This window comes from Coregonus clupeaformis, unplaced genomic scaffold, assembly GCF_020615455.1.
Source record: "Coregonus clupeaformis isolate EN_2021a unplaced genomic scaffold, ASM2061545v1 scaf1686, whole genome shotgun sequence".
Lineage (NCBI taxonomy): Eukaryota > Metazoa > Chordata > Actinopteri > Salmoniformes > Salmonidae > Coregonus > Coregonus clupeaformis.
The window spans coordinates 1-16,097 of NW_025535140.1; the positions used below are offsets into that span (position 1 = coordinate 1).

The 16,097-nt window shown below is 45.3% G+C and overlaps 1 long non-coding RNA gene across 1 annotated transcript; it reads left to right on the plus strand.

Annotated features, from left to right (window-relative positions):
* Positions 1 to 2,521: 2,521 nt before the first annotated feature.
* Positions 2,522 to 11,004, plus strand: LOC123487388. Its single transcript, XR_006659747.1, has 4 exons — positions 2,522 to 2,668; positions 6,435 to 6,575; positions 10,130 to 10,207; positions 10,950 to 11,004. It is a non-coding gene; the product is annotated as an uncharacterized LOC123487388 (long non-coding RNA).
* The last annotated feature ends 5,093 nt before the right edge of the window (positions 11,005 to 16,097 follow it).

Sequence of the window (16,097 nt, forward strand, 5' to 3'; positions counted from 1 at the left end):
TTTTCTAAAAACGTTTTATAAGTTGAGAACATATTCTGCGGGAGGAATTTGAGACCATTCCTCCATACAGAATCCTTCCAGATCCTTGATATATGGGGCGGCAGCTTTTAACGTGGTTAAGAGCGTTGTGCCAGTAACCGAAAAGTCGCTTTCTTCTAATCCCCAAGCTTGACTAGGTGAAAAAATCTGTCGATGTGCCCTTAAGCAAGGCGCCCTAAAAATTGCTCCTGTAAGTCGCTCTGGATAAGAGCGTCTGCAAAAGACTTAAATGTAAATGTAATATCCCCTTCATCTGCGGCATATGACTGACCTCTTCAATTCAAACCACAGGTGGTGTCATTAATCTTGACTCCTACCTTTTTTTTTTTTTTTTTTTTTTTTTTAATTACTTGTTAATAAAAAAACAATTGTGTTAGTATAAAATAATATACTTCTCCCATTTCTTTGCGTATAGCAATATAGCTCACTATTTGGTAGTTAGTTATTTTATACAGTCATTTTTGCTCATCTTTATCAATGGTGTCAGAATCATTTCGCACCCCACTGTACATCCCTGTGGTTTGTGGTGAAGTGAATGAAAGCAGTAGGCCCTTCTCTCTGTGAGGGGGCTTGAATGGACCTTAGGTCCAGGTGGTGGGGGAGGAGGGGTTGTCGCGCGACAGACATCACTCGGTGCCCGAGGTGTTTAGACACCCTGCAGTCCCTGGTCATGTGGGTGGGTGGTTGGTCTGGATATTGGTGCTGGGTGGTTTTCCTGAACCATGATAACATATGCTCCTAATCAGCCTCTCCTGGTCACCCTAGAACCACTGAACCACACATCAAACTAGGGGGCCAGTAGCCCTTGGAAAGGCTGGTGCTGGATATGGGTCTTTCCCTGGTCCTCTAGTAGTGGATACTGGTCTTTCCCTGGTCTCTCCTCTAGTAGTGGATACTGGGTCTTTCCCTGGTCCTCCTCTAGTAGTGGGATACTGGCTTTTCCCTGGTCCTCTCCTCTAGTAGTGTATACTGGGTCTTTCCCTGGTCCTCTCCTCCCCTAGTAGTGGATACTGGGTCTTTCCCTGGTCCTCTCCTCTAGTAGTGGATACTGGGTCTTTCCTGGTCCTCTAGTAGCTGGATACTGGGTCTTTCCCTGGTCCTCTAGTAGTGGATACTGGGTCTTTTCCTGGTCCTCTAGTAGTGGATACTGGGTCTTTCCTGGTCCTCTAGTAGTGGATACTGGGTCTTTCCCTGGTCCTCTAGTAGTGGATACTGGGTCTTTCCCTGGTCCTCTCCTCTAGTAGTGGATACTGGGTCTTTCCCTGGTCCTCTCCTCTAGTAGTGGATACTGGGTCTTTTCCTGGTCCTCTCCTCTAGTAGTGGATACTGGGTCTTTCCCTGGTCCTCTCCTCTAGTAGTGGATGCTGGGTCTTTCCTGGTCCTCTCCTCCAGTAGTGGATGCTGGGTCTTTCCCTGGTCCTCTCCCTCTAGTAGTGGATACTGGGTCTTTTCCTGGTCCTCTCCTCTAGTAGTGGATACTGGGTCTTTCCCTGGTCCTCTCCTCTAGTAGTGGATACTGGGTCTTTCCCTGGTCCTCTAGTAGTGGATACTGGGTCTTTCCTGGTCCTCTAGTAGTGGATACTGGGTCTTTTCCCTGGTCCTCTCTCAGTAGTGCCCTAATGGCTTCCTGGTCCTCTCTCTAGTAGTGGATACTGGGTCTTTCCCCGGTCCTCTCCTCTAGTAGTGGATACTGGGTCTTTCCTCGGTCCTCTCCTCTAGTAGTGGATACTGGGTCTCTTCCCTGGTCCTCTCCTCTAGTCAGTGGATACGGGCCTTTCCCTGGTCCTCTCCTCTAGTAGTGGATACGGTCTTTCCCTGGTCCTCTCCTCTAGTAGTGGATACTGGGTCTTTCCTCGGTCCTCTCCTCTAGTAGTGGATACTGGGCCTTTCCCCCGGTCCTCTCCTCTAGTAGTGGATACTGGGTCTTTCCCTGGTTCTCTCCTCTAGTAGTGGATGCTGGTCTTTCCACTGGTCCTCTCCTCTAGTAGTGGATGCTGGGTCTTTCCCTGGTCTCTCCTCTAGTAGTGGATACTGGGTCTTTCCCTGGTCCTCTCCTCTAGTAGTGGATACTGGGTCTTTCCCTGGTCCCTCTCCTCTAGTAGTGGATACTGGGTCTTTCCCTCTGGTCCTCTCCTCCTAGTAGTGGATACTGGGTCTTTCCCTGGTCCTCTCCTCTAGTAGTGGATACTGGGTCTTTCCCTGGTCCTCTCTAGTAGTGGATACTGGGCCTTTCTCTGGTCCTCTCTAGTTGTGGATACTGGGTCTTTTTCTGGTCTCTCTAGTTGTGGATACTGGGTCTTTCCCTGGTCCTCTCTAGTAGTGGATACATATCAAACCGCAGTCTCCAGCATATCAAACTGCAGTCTCTCCAAGCATATCCAAACTGCAGTCTCTCCACTTAGGAAGCAAATGTCTTGTATCAGAATAATCAGTAGAGTGTAGTAATTACAATACTTTTCCTCTGACCCCCTGGCAGGTGGAGGTGGATGGAGTTAAGGTGGAGGTTAGTGGAGAGTGGAACCTGGCCTCAGCCCTGCTGCCTGTCACCATCAACAGAATCCCCAGGGTTCTACAGTGTCTGTCTAGAGACGCAGGAGGAGAGATCACTCTACAGTACCTGGGGACACAGGTGAGTCACCTCTCTTTCATTCTGGTGAATGTATGACTTGTGTGTGTACAAGTGGTCGTGTGTGTGTTTTCGTGTGTGTGTACACACATTAGTAACGTTCCTCTTATCTGTCGGGCCAAGTCGGTGTCATTTCCCAGCCTACACATCCCCATCCAGCCTATCCCCAGATCCCCCAGACCCCCAGACTACAGAGAATGTCAGGAAGAGAAGATCATCCGTTACGATTACAGAGGCTTTGAAGGAGCCAGCTATAAACGGCTCTGTGCTGCTCACACCCTGGGGGGCCTGAACCAGGCTGCACAGGAACTGTCACAGGGGGCGACATCACTTCCCTTTCCTCCTTTAGGGACCTGGGGCTGAGCAAGGGGGGTTCTGCTAGGTCCTGGGGGTTGGGGAGGAGGTTGGGGGAGTGGCTCAGTAAGACTGTGTCTGTCCCTGCTGCATCAGGTGGAGGAGTAGGAGGCACCCCTGAAAGCTGAGGCTTCCCAGGCTTCCTCTCCTGGGACATGGAAGACCTCTGTATCCCCTGTATCCCTTAGCTCTCACTCATCCTGGGTATGTTCTTGTCTAGCTGGGGACATGGAGTCCCTCAGTAGTACAGGGTTCAGTAACATCAATAACCAGCTAGAAAAGAAAGCAGCAGTAGGTCTACTGATGCGCTCCAGGCCTGGCGTTGAACAGACTTTTGGTAGAGCTGGTCACAGAACAACACCTAGTTAACCTGGTTGGTTGACCCATGTTGACCTGTATCTGAACTGGGGTGACACAGTCAGTTAGTTACCTGTTGTTTCCTGGGAAGGAATCCTGTCAAAGCCTGCGTTTTCCCCAGGCCGTCCCAACGCTCCCATTCCCCACACTCCTGACTCTCCGGGTTACAGCCGATTTACGAGTCCAGCTGGGTTTTCCTCCCGCTCCTGGTTTTCCAACAAGGAGGTTGCTCGGTCTTGGGAAACCATGACTGTTTGTTTGGGGTATCGCTTTGGGGGTATCCGGCCAGGGTTATTTTAGTCACTATGATGGTGTTGTAAAGAGGATGACCTGTTGTGTGTGGTGTGTGTGGTTTGGAAAGAGTGCTAAATACAGTCTCTTATGAGTCATGAGGGAGGGCACCAGGGTGAGGAAGGTTAACAAACAAACAAGGATGCATGAGGTCATTAACATGGTGGGGGGCTTCCTGATGTTGTTGTACTGTGACCTCCATATACAGGTCAGTGACTGGGACCAGCTACTAGTAGTGTTACTGGGACCTACCAAGTCAACCAGGACAATGTCCTCTAGCAGACCAGTGTTAAGCCAGGACAATGCTCCTCTAGCAGACCAGTGTTAAGCCAGGACAATGCGCCCTCTAGCCTAGACCAGTGTTCAGCCAGGACAATGCTCTCCCTAGCCTAGACCAGTGTTAAGCCAGGACAATGCTCCCCAGCCTAGACCAGTGTTAAGCCAGGACAATGCTCCCCTAGCCTAGACCAGTGTTAAGCCAGGACAATGCTCTCCTAGCCTAGACCAGTATTAAGCCAGGACAATGCCTCCCTAGCCTAGATCAGTGTAAAAGCCAGGAACAATGCTCCCCCTAGCCTAGGCCAGTTTTAAGCCAGGACAATGCCCCTAGCTAGACCAGTGTTAAGCCAGGACAATGCTCCTCTAGCCTAGACCAGTGTTAAGCCAGGACAATGCTCTCCCTAGCCTAGATCAGTGTTCAGCCAGGACAATGCTCCTCTATCCTAGACCAGTGTTCAGCCAGGACAATGCTCTCCCTAGCCTAAATCAGTGTTCAGCCAGGACCAACAGTAATCAGCCCCACCAGTGTGTTTCTATTCACAATTTTACACTGAACAGAAATATAAACGCAACATGCAACAATTTCAAAAGATTTTACTGAGTTACAATTCATATAAGGAAATCAGTCAATTGGAATAAATTCAGTAGGCCCTAATCTATGGATTTCACATGACTGGGAATACAGATATGCATCTGTTGGTCAGCAGATACCTTAAAAAAAACTTAGTGGCAAGGGATCGAGAAAAACCAGTCAGTATCTGGTGTGACCTACTATTTGCTCATGCAGCGTAACACATCTCCTTCGCATAGAGTTGATCAGGCTGTTGATTGTGGCCTGTGGAATGTTGTCCCACTCCTCTTCAATGGCTGTGCGAAATTGCTGGATACTGGCGGGACCTGGAACACACTGTCGTACACGTCGATCCAGAGCATCCCAAACATGCTCAATGGGTGACATGTCTGGTGAGTATGAAGGCCATGGAAGAACTGGGACATTTTCAGATTCCAGGAATTGTGTACAGATCCTTGCAATATGGGGCCGTGCATTATCATGCTGAAACATGAGGTTATGGCGACGGATGAATGGCACGACAGTGGGCCTCAGGATCTCATCACGGTATCTCTGTACATTCAAATTGCCATCGATAAAATGCAATTGTTTTCGTTGTCCGTAGCCTATGACTGTCTATACCATAACCCCACCGCCACCATGGGGCACTCTATTTACAACCTCTCGCCCACACGACGCCATACACGCTGTCTGCCATCTTCCCGGTACAGTTGAAGCCAGGATTCATCCAGTGTGCCAGTGGCCATCGAAGGTGAGCATTTGCCCACTGAAGTCGGTTACGACGCCGAAGTGCAGTCATGTCAAGACCCTGGTGAGGACGACGAGCACGCAGATTAGTTTCCTTGTGCAGAAATTATTTGGTTGTTCAAGCCCACAGTTTCATCAGCTGTCTAGGTGGCTGGTCTCAGACGATCCCTCAGGTAAAGAAGCCGGATGTGGAGGTCCTGGGCTGGCGTGGTTACACATGGTCTGTGTTTGTGAGGCTGGTTGGACATACTGCTGTGTCCCGTGTGGCTCATTTGGTAGAGCATGACTCTTGCAACGCCCTGGTTGTGGGTTCAATTCCCACTGGGAATCATTACGGAGAAAACAAACGTATGGAAATGTATGCACTCACTGGAAGTCGCTCTGGATAAGAGCGTCTGCTAAATTACAAAACATTTACAAATGTAGAATGTACTGCCAAATTCTCTAAAACAACGTTGGAGGCGGCTTATGCTAGAGAAATGAACACTCACTTCTCTGGCAACAGTTCTGGGATCTTTTATTTCAGCTTATGGGACCAACACTTTACATGTTGCATTTTATATTTGTGTTCAGTATAAAAGGACTGAGTTAGGAAGGTGTCTTGTTATCAAGCTGTTATCAAAACTTCAGTATCCAGCTGCTCATTGAATTGCACCGCACAACAGATATCTACCAGCAAATACGTATTCTACCTCTTCCTCCCTCCTCCCTCCCTCCGGTCTCACCTCGTTGCCCATCGCCAAGCAACCGTTGGGTGTTCTCTTTATTATGCCTGCTGCTTCCTGAAGTTTCAACTCTTAACGAGGGAGAAACCAGCCACTCAGTGCTAGCTGTGTGTAAGACATCAATTAGCCTAATGAGCTAATTAAAGGATTGGCATGAAAGAGCCTGATGAATGAACCCGCTGACTGTAATGCAGTAGTAGCAGTAGGAATGATTCACTAAGCCAGGGACAGGGATATAGACCGAAACGAATGATGCTGAGTGCTGCCACCCAGTGGACCCAAAGAGAATGGCATCAACTCAGAATAGGAGTTTCAGAATAAAGAATGTGGAGTAGAGGATTGTTGATATTACTGTCTTTTTCTTTCGTCATTTTTACAACATGGTCCTACTTGTGGCATTATATATGTAATGAATTGACCCCAACCTCTGTCTCTGTGTGTTCAGTTTAAGGTGCGTGTTCTCAGTAAGCTGGTGTCCACGCTGAGCAGTCACATGCCTGAGAAGGTTCCAGAAGACACCAGCAGCATCCTGCGTTCTCCCATGCCTGGCTCCGTGGTCTCCGTGTCCGTCAAACCTGGAGACGTGGTAAGAACGTACATGTTACATAGAATCCGCATAGATCCGAGACACGTTACATATAGCATCCCCCGTCCCCGCAGGAGGCCTTTTGCCTTTTGGAAGGCCGTCATTGTAAATAAGAATTTGTTCTTAACTGACTTGCCTAGTTAAAAATATAAATAAATCCTGAACAGAGCATTAGCATCATGCCAGGAACTGTGGTGGATGTGTCTGTCAAACCTGGAGATAATGCGGTAAGGACATGTGAAATGTTACATACATGTTGTTGCTGGACATTAGTTTTACATTTACATTTTAGTCATTTAGCAGACGCTCTTATCCAGAGCGACTTACAGTTAGTGAGTGCATACATTTTCATAGTTGTTACATGCATGTTGTTGCTGGACATTAGTTGTTACTTACACTACCAGTCAGAAGTTTGGACACACCTACTCATTCAAGGGTTTTTCTTTATTTTTATTATTTTTTACAATACTATGAAATAACACATATGGAATCATGTAGTAACCCAAAAAGTGCAGTCGCAAAAACCATCAAGCGCTATGATGAAACTGGCTCTCATGAGGACAGCCACAGGAATGGAAGACCCAGAGTTACCTCTGCTGCAGAGGATAAGTTAATTAGAGTTACCAGCCTCAGAAATTGCAGCCCAAATAAATGCTTCACCGAGTTCAAGTAACAGACACATCTCAACATCAACTGTTCAGAGTGGACTGTGTGAATCAGGCCTTACATGGTCGATTTGCTTCAAAAGACACCACTACTAAAGGACACCAATAAGAAGAAGAGACCTGCTTGGGCCAAGAAACACGAGCAATGGACATTGAGACCGGTGGAAATGTGTCCTTTTGGTCTAGAGTCCAAATTGGAGATTTCTGGTTCCAACCGCCGTGTCTTTGTGAGACGCAGTGTGGGTGAAGGGATGATCTCCGCATGTGTAGTTCCCACCGTAAAGCATGGAGGAGGAGGTGTTATGGGGTGGGGGTGCTTTACTGCTGACACTGTTTGTGATTTATTTAGAATTCAAGATACACTTAACCAGCATGGCTACCACAGCATTCTGCAGCGATACGCCATCCCATCTGGTTTGGGCTTAGTGGGACTATCATTTGTTTTTCAACAGGACAATGACCCAACACACCTCCAGGCTGTGTAAGGGCTATTTTACCAAGAAGGGGAGTGATGGAGTGCTGCATCAGATGACCTGGCCTCCACAATCCCCGAACTCAACCCAATTGAGATGGTTTGGGATGAGTCGGACTGCAGAGTTGTTACATGTTATATACATGTTGTTGCTGGACATTAGTTGTTACATACAGTGGGGGAAAAAAGTATTTAGTCAGCCACCAATTGTGCAAGTTCTCCCACTTAAAAAGATGAGAGAGGCCTGTAATTTTCATCATAGGTACACGTCAACTATGACAGACAAAATTAGATTTTTTTTCTCAGAAAATCACATTGTAGGATTTTAATGAATTTATTTGCAAATTGTGATGGAAAATAAGTATTTGGTCAATAACAAAAGTTTCTCAATACTTTGTTATATACCCTTTGTTGGCAATGACACAGGTCAAACGTTTTCTGTAAGTCTTCACAAGGTTTTCACACACTGTTGCTGGTATTTTGGCCCATTCCTCCATGCAGATCTCCTCTAGAGCAGTGATGTTTTGGGGCTGTCGCTGGGCAACACGGACTTTCAACTCCCTCCAAAGATTTTCTATGGGGTTGAGATCTGGAGACTGGTTTGGCCACCCAGGACCTTGAAATGCTTCTCTACGAAGGCACTCCTTCGTTGCCTGGGGCGGTGTGTTTGGGATCATTGTCATGCTGAAAGACCCAGCCACGTTTCATCTTCAATGCCCTTGCTGATGGAAGGAGGTTTTCACTCAAAATCTCACGATACATGGCCCCATTCATTCTTTCCTTTACACGGATCAGTCGTCCTGGTCCCTTTGCAGAAAAACAGCCCCAAAGCATGATGTTTCCACCCCCATGCTTCACAGTAGGTATAGTGTTCTTTGGATGCAACTCAGCATTCTTTGTCCTCCAAACACGACTGAGTTTAGTTTTTTACCAAAAAGTTATATTTTGGTTTCATCTGACCATATGACATTCTCCCAATCCTCTTCTGGATCATCCAAATGCACTCTAGCAAACTTCAGACGGGCCTGGACATGTACTGGCTTAAGCAGGGGGACACGTCTGGCACTGCAGGATTTGAGTCCTGGCGGCGTAGTGTGTTACTGATGGTAGGCTTTGTTACTTTGGTCCCAGCTCTCTGCAGGTCATTCACTAGGTCCCCCGTGTGGTTCTGGGATTTTTGCTCACCGTTCTTGTGATCATTTTGACCCCACGGGGTGAGATCTTGCGTGGAGCCCCAGATCGAGGGAGATTATCAGTGGTCTTGTATGTCTTCCATTTCCTAATACATTGCTCCCACAGTTGATTTCTTCAAACCAAGCTGCTTTACCTATTGCAGATTCAGTCTTCCCAGCCTGGTGCAGGTCTCCAATTTTGTTTCTGGTGTCCTTTGACAGCTCTTTGGTCTTGGCCATAGTGGAGTTTGGAGTGTGACTGTTTGAGGTTGTGGACAGGTGTCTTTTATACTGATAACAAGTTCAAACAGGTGCCATTAATACAGGTAACGAGTGGAGGACAGAGGAGCCTCTTAAAGAAGAAGTTACAGGTCTGTGAGAGCCAGAAATCTTGCTTGTTTGTAGGTGACCAAATACTTATTTTCCATCATTATTTGCAAATATATTCATTAAAAATCCTACAATGTGATTTTCTGGCATTTTTTTCCTCATTTTGTCTGTCATAGTTGACGTGTACCTATGGTGAAAATTACAGGCCTCTCTCATCTTTTTAAGTGGGAGAACTTGCACAATTGGTGGCTGACTAAATACTTTTTTTCCCCACTGTACATGTTGTTGCTGGACATTAGTTGTTACATACATGTTGTTGCTGGACATTAGTTGTTACATACATGTTGTTGCTGGACATTAGTTATTACATACATGTTGTTGCTGGACATTAGTTGTTACATACATGTTGTTGCTGGACATTAGTTATTACATACATGTTGTTGCTGGACATTAGTTGTTACATACATGTTGTTGCTGGACATTAGTTGTTACATACATGTTGTTGCTGGACATTAGTTGTTACATACATGTTGTTGCTGGACATTAGTTTAGCCTCCTCATCCATCAATGATTTAACCTTGTAAATCAGCACTCAGTGATGGAAAGGGAATGCTGGTTTATCAATATTGCATGTGGCGTCTGGCGCCAGCTAATGCATACGTCTGTCTGTCTGTCTGTCTGGAGTGAGTCATGCCTACGTCTGTCTGTCTGTCTGGAGTGAGTCATGCCTACGTCTCTCTGGAGTGAGTCATGCCTACGTCTGTCTGTCTCTCTGGAGTGAGTCATGCCTACGTCTGTCTGTCTGTCTGTGTCTGTGTCTGTGTCTGTGTCTGGTCGGTGGGGTCGTGAGTCATGCCCACTATAGATGCGACATCATTGTATGCAGTAATGATATATTGTTGTGTTGTTCCCCAGGTGGCTGAAGGTCAGGAGATTTGTGTGATCGAGGCCATGAAGATGCAGAACAGCTTGATTGCTGCTAAAGCTGCCAAGGTAAGGCCAATGAACACACACCCATTACACTAACCTACACGACAACACAATGCACACCCATTACACTAACCTACACGACAACACAATGCACACCCATTACACTAACCTACACGACAACACAATGCACACCCATTACACTAACCTACACGGCAACACAATGCACACACATTACACTAACCTACACGACAACACAATGCACACACACACACCCATTACACTAACCTACACGGCAACACAATGCACGCATGCACACACACACACACACACACACACACACGTATTACCACACACACACTACATTACACATCCCCCTTCTCTCCCTGTAACGATTCCCCAGGTTGTTGCTGTTAATGACAATGTGTTCTCAGTCAACTTACCTGGTAAAATAAGGGTTAAAGAAAATCAATCAAACACACACATTACCACACACTACTACTACATTACCACACACTACTACTACATTACCACACACACTACTACATTACCGCACACAACTACTACATTACCGCGACACTACTACTACATTACCACACACTACTACTACATTACCGCACACTACTACTACATTACACACACTACTACTACATTACCACACACTACTACTACATTACCATACACTACTACATTACCCCACACACACATTGAATTACACTCCCCTCTACACATCACCACAGTAAGACAGCTAGTGTGTACAGTGTGAGGTGATGGACATCAGACCTTTCTGTGTGTTGTTTCCTCCCAGGTGAAGAGTGTCCACTGTAAAGCAGGAGAGACTGTTGGAGAGGGGAGACCTTCTGGTCCAACTGGAGTAGGATCTGACCTACGACCTCTAACCTCTGGCCTCCCACCGCTGACCTCGCTCGCTCAGGGATTGGCTCGAAGTCCGGCTGAAGGAATTCTGGGACAAAGGAATGGACAGGACACTAGTAGACTAGATGGACGGTTCCCCAGTCTGTCCTTGTTGTTTTGTTACGGTGTTTTCATCTTCCTGTGGTGCTAGTAGGCTCCACACTCCAGTATTGGCTTCTGGGATTCGCTCGTTGACAAATTTGAGATTCAGGGGATTTTCCACACAAAAACACAAAAATACAAGATGGACGCTGTGGACCTTCTTTTGTGCCTTTAGCCTCTGAAAGGAGGATTGACCTGTTAAAGATGATGAATACTGTAGATGTCACTTAGCTTACATGGCACTAATCATGTGTAATGTAGCTCCTCGCTAGCCTGGTCCCAGATCTGTTTGTGCCATCTTGCCAGACTCATTTTGGGGGTGGGTACTCGTAGTTGTACCTCACATTTCACTGTATGAAACACTTGTGTATCAGAGTTTAGAAACCTGCTCATCGTAAAACGCTACTCCCTTGGGTGGGGTTGCTTTAGCCTTTAAAGGGTAACTCTCAACCCCATTTTCAGCCTTTGCCCAACCCCTTGAAATAAAACAAAATGCATTCAGGTGAGAAATTGTGGGTGGGAGGAATTGCTCATAAATATTCATTTTGGGGGTGGGTACTCGTAGTTGTACCTGATCCCAACACTTTCTCACTAAAGTATACTTTCAGATACGGCTCTGGAAAGTTAGCTCACATTGGTATGCGCCGAGTTCCTGACATCTATTGCCACTTGCAGTGTAAGTTCGAATCCCTTATGGGGGGGGGGATTTTTTTTATTGTGTTGGGAAGAAAGTGCAATCATCACCTTGTAAATGAAGATTAGGGGCTCAATTCAATCCAACCCGCATTGCAGTATTTTACACAGTAGCTCTTTTTCGATGTCAAATTAACTCACAGGTTGGTCTTGGGTGCTGTATAAAAACCTATAACTACTACCAGGGCGACCCCTCTCACTGGGTATGCTTTCACTTTTCAGAATTAGAAGTGTGTGGGCATGGGATGAATATTGGAAATAAACGATTTGAAAAAAGAAAAAAGGTATCTGCCCCAGTTGGGATTAGAACTCACAACCATTGCACTATAAGCCAACTGCTAGGGACTGAGCCCGCCAATCAGTAATAGCGGTTGGGGGAAAATGAGTTAACATGACCACCATTGTTATCTATTTCTTGTTACGATGGATGTAGCTACGAATATACACGTATGTTCCTTTTTCTTCTTCTTCGTAAACCTCGTTGGTGTGTATGAAACGGTAAGCAGAAATGTTGAATTTAGTCGTGCGTTGATGTGCCTTTACTGCCCTGTCGGATTTTGCAACATCAGCAGTCTAGTCAAGGAAGCATCGTGAAAAATATATTGGCACATTCCACTTACCAAGACCATTGCCAAATAAGGCGCACCGTCACCTGCTTTTATAGTAAACCTTAAGGTGGTACCACGCAGCACATCTAGAAGGGAGTGTATTTCATACCGGAAACCCTCCCTTTGATGACGTAGGGGCGCCTCTTCATCACGATTTCAATGGTAGAGTTGAACCGCTAGGGACAAAGAGCTAAATGTACTATTAAAATACAAAAATATATCACTTTTGCAACAAACTGTCAAAATGAAGACCAAGATTGATCGGGGTTTCACTATAACTAAACCTAAAACATCTGTTTTTTGTCTTGAAAGTTAATCTTTAAATACTGTAGGGACTGGTAGAGGGGTTGGACATACTGTAGGGACTGGTAGAGGGTTGGACATACTGTAGGGACTGGTAGAGGGGTTGGACATACTGTAGGGACTGGTAGAGGGTTGGACATACTGTAGGGACTGGTAGAGGGTTGGACATACTGTAGGGACTGGTAGAGGGGTTGGACATACTGTAGGGACTGGTAGAGGGGTTGGACATACTGTAGGGACTGGTAGAGGGGTTGGACATACTGTAGGGACTGGTAGAGGGGTTGGACATACTGTAGGGACTGGTAGAGGGGTTGGACATACTGTAGGGACTGGTAGAGGGGTTGGACATACTGTAGGGAAAGGAGTCAGAGTGAAAATATGTTATTTGTTCATTCATTTTACAATGTTACTCAGATCCCCTCGTCTGATCTATACCACTAAGAACTCACAACGTTACCTCGATTTTCCCAAATGAAGTGACTGTATAATCAATCTCTCTCCCCACACACACTCTCCCTCATACACCCCATTGGACATTATAGATTGGTTTTGGTTGTATATTGCCTGTGGCTGTGTCCCAAATGGCACTCTATGGGTCCTGGTCAAAAGTAGTGCACTTCATAGGGAATAGGGTGTCATTTGGGCACTTCATAGGGAATAGGGTGTCATTTGGGCACTTCATAGGGAATAGGGTGTCATTTGGGATGCAGGTTGTCACAGTGTGAGGGAATAGGGTGTCATTTGGGATGCAGGTTGTCACAGTGTGAGGGAATAGGGTGTCATTTGGGATGCAGGTTGTCACAGTGTGTGGTGCTTCGATCCCATATTGAGGATGCTGAATGTACTCTAATGGTGAAACCCCCGACCAGAACAGGACCTATGATTCTGTGCGATTATCATTACCCAGGGGTTACTTTATTTCCACAAAGGACCCGAGAGGAAAGCCTATCCTATTATAGTGTCCATTGTCGCCTTTAGTGACTTGTTTGCTTTAGAGTTTAAAATGTGTATTTTATCTGATTACCTAGCCTGAGTCCCAGATCTGTTTGTGCTGTAAAGCCAACTCCTATTGACATCATGTCATTTGGAGTTGGCAAAACAGTACAAACAAATCTGGGACTCAGGCTACTGATTACCTACTGTTGAAGGGAGAAGAGTTTGAGATAGCCCTGGCCCAAAGTAGTGCACTATACAGGGAGTAGATTGGCCCCTTGGTGTCAAAGTTTAAAGGTCAGGACTCACAGTACAACAGAGCTCTGAATGAGACTCAAGGCTTTAAGGAATGTTAACCCTAAAATGGCCTTTCCTCTGTAGATGGACAACTCTAAGTCATACACTACCGTTCAAATGTTTGGAGTCACTTGGCGTCAAATGTCCTTGTTTTTGAAAGAACATTGTTGTTTTTTTACCATTAAAATAACATCAAATTGATCAGAAATATAGTGTAGACATTGTTAATGTTGTAAGTGGCTATTGTAGCTGGAAACGGCAGGTTTTTAATGGAATGTCTACATAGGCGTACAGAGGCCCATTATCAGCAACCATCAGTCCTGTGTTCCAATGGCATGTTGTGTTTGCTAATCCAAGTGTATCATTTTAAAAGGCTAATTGATCATTAGAAAACCCTTTTGCAATTATGTTAGCACAGCTGAAAACTGTTGTGCTGATTAAAGAAGCAATAAAACTGGCCTTCTTGAGACTAGGTGAGTATCTGGAGCATCAGCAATTGTGGGTTTGATTACAGGATCAAAATGGCAAGAAACAAATAACTTTCTTCTGAAACTCGTCAGTCTATCCTATTCCGTGCGAGAAATTGCCAAGAAACTGAAGATCTCGTACAACGCTGTGTACTACTCCCTTCACAGAACAGCACAAACTGGCTCTAACCAGAATAGAAAGAGGAGTGGGAGGCCCCGGTGCACAACTGAGCAAGAGGACAAATACATTAGTGTCTAGTTTGAGAAACGGGCGCCTCAGGTCCTCAACTGGCAGCTACATTAAATGGTACCCGCAAAACACCAGTCTCAACGTCAACAGTGAAGAGGCGACTCCGGATGCTGACCTAGGCAGAGTTGCAAAGAAAAAGCCATATCTCAGACTGGCCAATAAAAATAAAATATTAAGATAGGCAGTCTGAGATATGGCTTTTTCTTTGCAAGAATAGACTGACGAGTTTCAGAAGAAAGTTATTTGTTTCTGGCTATTTTGATCCTGTAATCGAACCCACAATTGCTGATGCTCCAGATACACAACTAGTCTCAAGAAGGCCAGTTTTATTGTTTCTTTAATCAGCACAACAGTTTTCAGCTCTGCTAACATAATTGCAAAAGGGTTTTCTAATGATCAATTACCCTTTTAAAATGATAAACTTGGATTAGCAAACACAACGTGCCATTGGAACACAGGACTGATGGTTGCTGATAATGGGCCTCTGTACGTCTATGTAGATATTCCATAAAAAATCTGTCGTTTCCAGCTACAATAGCCATTTACAACATTAACAATGTCTTCACTGTATTTCTGATCAATTTGATGTTATTTTAATGGACAAAAAAAGTAATTTTCTTTCGAAAACAAGGACATTTCTAAGTGACCCCAAACTTTTGAACGGTAGTGTATGTTTGTACTTGTTTTTTGGAGATAATTTTGTAATAAAAGAGAAAGATGATTGGAACGATGTTGAACTACACGGTCTGACTCCGATACACCCAAGCTGCACCACAGAATCAAATTCCTTTTTTTTTGTATCAACAGTTTTCTTTAACATATTTATACAAAGCATAAACAAAATATGTCCCCATTGTTCAATGTATTCAGTAACTGAAGGCAGGTAGTGTCGTCCTTCACAGAGCAATGTGGTTGGCTTAGAACTTGGGTCAGGTAGGTTGCTGGGGGTCATCGTCATGGTGACCAGATGAACACTGTTTTGATTGGAGGTACAGTATTTCAATCAGAACCAAAACATCAGGAAGCATCTGGATCGTTATGCTCCATTCAAACAACAACAACCTCTGATGCTCTTCGCTTTTCACTCAGGCTACTTGCAGCAGTCCGTGTCATACATGAAACCCTTTTACTGCCATCGGTAGTGTTATCAGAGATCATATGGATTCTCCAGCTTCAACTATAATCCCTTCACTGTCATACACCTTTTCACTTCTCATAGAGATGCCAACCTGTACTAAGATGGATGGACCTGACAGAAGAGAGAGGCTTTGCGTCAAATCCATTTCAACCTGCTCACTGTGTTCTACTAGAGATAAATCCTAATTTAATCTTTGTTTCTTATGCTGGGAAGATGTAGAGCTCTATATGAATGAAACTTCATCTAAGGT